Source organism: Apium graveolens, chromosome 2 (assembly GCF_009905375.1).
Source record: "Apium graveolens cultivar Ventura chromosome 2, ASM990537v1, whole genome shotgun sequence".
Taxonomy (NCBI): Eukaryota; Viridiplantae; Streptophyta; class Magnoliopsida; order Apiales; family Apiaceae; genus Apium; species Apium graveolens.
The window spans coordinates 245,055,423-245,060,872 of NC_133648.1; positions in this window are offsets into that span (position 1 = coordinate 245,055,423).

Sequence of the window (5,450 nt, forward strand, 5' to 3'; positions counted from 1 at the left end):
AATGCTACAAGAACAAAAGATAAGTTCAAAAAAGAGAAGGCATACCGAAGCCAGAGACTGAGCTCCCATGAGCTTAATCCTCTCAAGATCAGGGGTGGCCACCACATCAGTAAAGTCCTTGGGAGTCACGCTATGGTAGGACCAATCCCATGCATGCTTCGTGGATCCAACCACGGTGTCCCCTCGGCGAAATCCCCAGAGAGGCTGGAAGGCGCCTGTAGCAGCAGCAGCAGTAGGGGCAGCAGTAGTGATAGGAGCACTATGGCCCCCAACTCCTTCAGTTGAAGCCTCCCCTATAGGCTCTTTATGCTTTTTCAAAAAGCTAGGCTCCGTGGCCTTTCCCCGGGTGTCTAGGCCTGCGAGCCGAGCTTTCTTCATCCTAGCTATCTCCTCAACCAGAGGAACATTGTCCTCGTTAATCTCCTTAGCAGCTGAAACAAAACAAAGGACAAAATAAGTGATGTTAATAATGCATGAAATGAAATAAAGTTGAGAAGGGAAGAAAAATACCCTGTTGAGAAATAGAGGATAGTCCCACATGAATCAGGGAAAACTCCTCTAAGAGAGTCCAGCTGGTGGTAGTGCCATCATCCTGAGTAAGCCCATTATAAATAATAGTTTCTTCAGGAGTTAAGTGAATGGATTTGAGGCTACCATCACTGACCTTCCCGAAGGAAGATCGAAAAAGTGTGCCCCAGTCACCATTCTCCCAACGTAACCCAATAAAACTATTCCTCCAATTTTGATTATTATCAGGAATAGAGGCGCTGTTAAAGATATGTTTGCTTTTGGGCCTTTGCTTGACATAGACCCAGCCACAGATACTGGAAGAACTATTATAACACTGAAAGACCTTCCTAAAAATAGCTACAGAAAGAGGAAAGCCCTCCATAAGACAGCAGACCATAAAACATAGAATGTTCCTCCAGGCGTTTGGAGGAAGCTGACACGAGTTGATTTGTAAATCAGCCAAAAGATGAGGAATAAAAGGATGGAAAGGAAACCTAAGTCCAGCATTAAGGGCATCTGTGTAAATGAAAAGAGTGTCGGGTCTCCAGTGGCAAGTACGGTCACCACCAGAGACCGGAACTAATCTAAGAGGAGGAAGGACGTTATAACGAGCATTTAGTTTATTGAAATCTATGTTGTGCCAAGTATTACAATGATTAAAAGAGTCGAGATGTGCAGTGGAGGGATATTCATCCCCTCTAGTGTTAATCATATCAATTAAAGACATGTACGAAGAACGGATCTCGATATCCTTACCTCGTTTTGAAGCCGAGGCTATCTTGGCCGCCCTCTCGGAACTCTTATCAGCCATTTAGTAAAGCTGGAAAAGACTTGGAGAGCTAAAGGAGGGGATTTGAGAGAGGAGAAGGTTAGAAGGTTTGAGATGAAAGGAAGAGTGAAGAGTGAAGAGTGTGAAGTGAATGCACACTCCCCCCACCTATATATAGGCACCTGAAAGCTAAATTGGGCCTCAAAAAGCCCATTTGGGCCCAAAAATGGAAGAATCTGGAATGTTCCAGATTATTTTAGAAAAATCTTAGAAAATTATGGAAAAATCTGGAATGATATAAGAAATTCCAGAATGTTCCGGAAGTCAGGCTTAAGAGTCCAAGCCCTACCCAAGTTTGAATGGGCTTTGGATATTAAAGCATGATAAAAAATATATAGAGAAGGCCCAGTCCAAGAAAGCCCGGAAAGAGGGCCCAATTAGTTGACAAACAAAGCCCAGATTTAAGAAATGGGCCCTGGATGAAGACCTATTAAGAGGGTGGCCCAAGAAATCCAGGCCCAAATCAAGGACCCAAAAGAGTCCAGCCCAGACGCATGGCCCAACTTCAAGGTAAAAAGATATAAAAATAATTATTCCTGACCCATTCGACCAGAAAACGTGAGGAAATCTTGGTTGAATAACTTGAGGTCAAAACCCTGTCGATCAAGGCTGAAAACTAAGCATAAATCGATTAGAATTTAAACTCATTCGACTAGAAATCAAATGAAAATCATGGTCGAAACAATCCTGCTCGAAATTGCTTCGACCAAGGCAAGAAAGATGGCTAATTCGGTCAAAAAACATGAAATCCTGACCGAAATGAAATCCTGGTCAAAAAATTCTGCTCGAAATATATAAAAAAAAACAAAAAGAGGGAAAAATCCTGGCCGAAATTTGACCAGGATTCCTGATCGAAACCATCCTACCCGAAATCCTGTCGACCAGGGCAATATGAAGATTAATTCGACCAGGATCCTGGTCGAATGGATTCCTGGTCGAAATCTGTATAAAAAAAGAGAAAAGGAAGAAAAAAGAAGAAAAAGGGAGGGAAAAATTCCTGGAAAATTACAGAAAAATAAGGAAATTCCTTAAATAATTTCTGAAAAATACTAATATTTTCAGGAATAAGGAATAAATCCAGAAAATAAAGGATAAATCCCAGAAAATTAGGGAAAAATCCAGAAATTAAGGATAAATCCCAGAAAATTAGGGAAAAATCCAGAAATTAAGGATAAATCCCAGGAAATTAGGGAAAAATCCAGAAATTAAGGATAAATCCCAGAAAATTAGGGAAAATCCAGAAATTAAGGATAAATCCCAGGAAATTAAGGATAAATCCCAGAAAATTAGGGAAAAATCCAGAAATTAAGGATAAATCCCAGGAAATTAGGGAAAATCCCAGAAAATTAGGGAAAAATTCCTGGAAATTAAGATAATTCCTGAATAAAAGGAAAATTCATTGTAAATGTGTAGGTCGCTCCATACTTTACGCAAAAACAAAACCCTGTAAGGGAACGAATAGATTTAACTTCTGCGAAACCTAATCAATGTTTTCCAAAAGTTGGGGGGCAAATGATAGGGATAAATAAATTATGATAGTATAATTAAATACTGTAAGGTATGGGCTGCTAGGCCCAATAAAAAGATATATGATACTCGGACCGGAAAGGTTAAGCCTGATGGACCAGATCAGGCCTGATGGAATAAAGAAGGCCCAAAAGCCCTGATTATTAATTAATTTCATAATTAATTAATAAGGGAAAAATCAGCTATAGAGAAGAGTCCCGATAAGGATATAAATCCTTATAGATTAGCCTCAAGGGGACCTAAAAGGATAAGGAATCAGTTTCCTACTATCTAGGACTCCAAAGTCCATTCTAATTATGAGACTTGCCCATCAAGTCTCCTACACTAAGTCCAATTCAAGGACTCCTAACATCTATATAAGGGGTCTCACCCCACAGATCAGAACTACGTTTTTTGACTTGATCCTTGGCAATCAGCAAGGTACGTAGGCATCTTGTTAAGGCAGATTGAGTCACGAAATACAAGAACAGTCAAATCGAGCCTTGAAGCTCACGCTCCTTGGTACTAAATACAGCAATTATATACACTAGTTTTAATCCATAACAAAGAGCTAGCAGGAACTTTAGGTTAACCTCCTCAGCTTCATAATATTTATTATGTAGTTGCAAGTCATTTATCAATTTATTGATCCTCTCAAAAACATCAGTAATTCCTTCCTTTGGTTTAGCCATAAAACCCTCATACTGAGAAACCAAAATTCTTATTTGGTTTGACCTAACTTCCTCTATTCCTTCACATATAATTTTTATCTTCTCCCAGATCTTTTTGTCTGTGTCACAGTTGATGATGTTACTGTACATTACATTGTCAAGTGACTCTATTAAAATCAATTGCAAGCCACTATCCAGAGAGACTTTCTCCTTTTTAGGTTCAGTGTATTGTGAGGGATCCTTAGGGGCATAATGAGCTGGAATAACCATGTCTCCATCTGTAGATTCCTCAACTCTTTCCATGTGGCTGAAAGGGCCATTCTTGAGAATCTAAACATATAATGGGTTGGTCATCCTTATAAACAACATCATTTTCTTTTTCCATAATATGTAGTTAGATCTGTCAAAGGTAAGGATCTTGATACTGCTAAGCTTCAGTGTATTCATTCTTCCAAGATCTTTAATCTGTCTGCTTTCAGATTTTTCTATGATAACACTTGTTAGGTAATGAATACAACACAGGGGGTGAATGTGTTTTGGATATTTTTAAGCTTTTTAAATGATTTTGGATATGGTGAACAAAGCAGTTTTACTTGTAGAGATATAGTATTTAAACAGAATTAATAAACATGCACATAAACACAGTATCTTTAAACTCACTTAATTTTATATTAAAATCAAGTATGTCTTGCTACAAATTTCTTGGTTCTTTGTTGATAAATAACTCAGCTTCTTTTTTGAGAGAGTTACAAGAAAATCTAGATCTGTTTATTACACTTAAAAACAAAGGACCAGTGTTTACTTTATAGATTAGTAAACACAGGTTTACACAACATGTAATAGAATGTACTAAACCCTCCTTTAAGTTATCTAAAGCTTTCTATTTCTAGCTTAGTGTATCTTTGTAAATCGTGCATGTCTGTGACTTTTCTTTGTCAGTTAATCTTGGCCTTTGATCTTGTACTCTTCAAGCTGCTTTTGTAGACCTTTCAAATCAGTGATTGATTTGTTTTTTGATTGACAATCTTGGATCGTTAACTGGTCTGCATTCTTAACTTGAGGTTTATATCGAGATCTCCAGTCTGAATTATAGAGAACTGAAATTTCGATAAGTATAATGACTTATCGAGATCTTTTTGTTCTCTATAAGTGTTTTGACTTGTCGAGATCTCTGAGTTCTCTATAAGTGAACTTGGCTTGTCGAGGTCTCCAAATTTCTGCATGTGGAAATAACTTGTCGATATCTCTGAGATCTCTATAAGCATTTTGACTTGTCGATATCTCTGAGATCTCTATAAGCATTTTGACTTGTCGATATCTCTGAGATCTCTAATGAGAATTTGACTTGTCGATATCTTCAATCTTCATGTCTTCATTTGGCTTGTCGATATCTCTGAGTTCTCTAATACATAAATGATTTATCGATTTTTCCAATCTTCATATCTTTATTTGGCTTTTCGATATCTCTGAGACTTCTCTATAAGCTATTTTGGACTTCTCGATAAGTCAATCTGGAGTTCTCGAATGATTTCTCTATATGACTTGATCTATGACTTGTAGATATCTTGACTTAGAATATTTTTCCCAAAACAGATTTATTCAACTCCAAGCTTCTTCACAATTTCTCTGAGGCATGATCTTCTTGATCTTCTTCCAGAGTTTATTCTTAGGCTTGAGACTGTTTATAGAAAAATACTCCAGTCTAATCTTTGACATTCTTACAGACTCAAGTAATACAGTACAAAATATAAATTTAGATTATCATACAACTAATTCTTAGGGCTGTCAATATGACTTAGTCTTGTTATAGTACTTGCATGTCTTATATAACAGTGGATATGCTGCGTATGTGGGGGTAAAGCTAGTTTGTAAGCGACCTTTCCCACATGCCTCAAAATCTCAAAAGGGCCAACATAACGGGGACTCAACTTTCC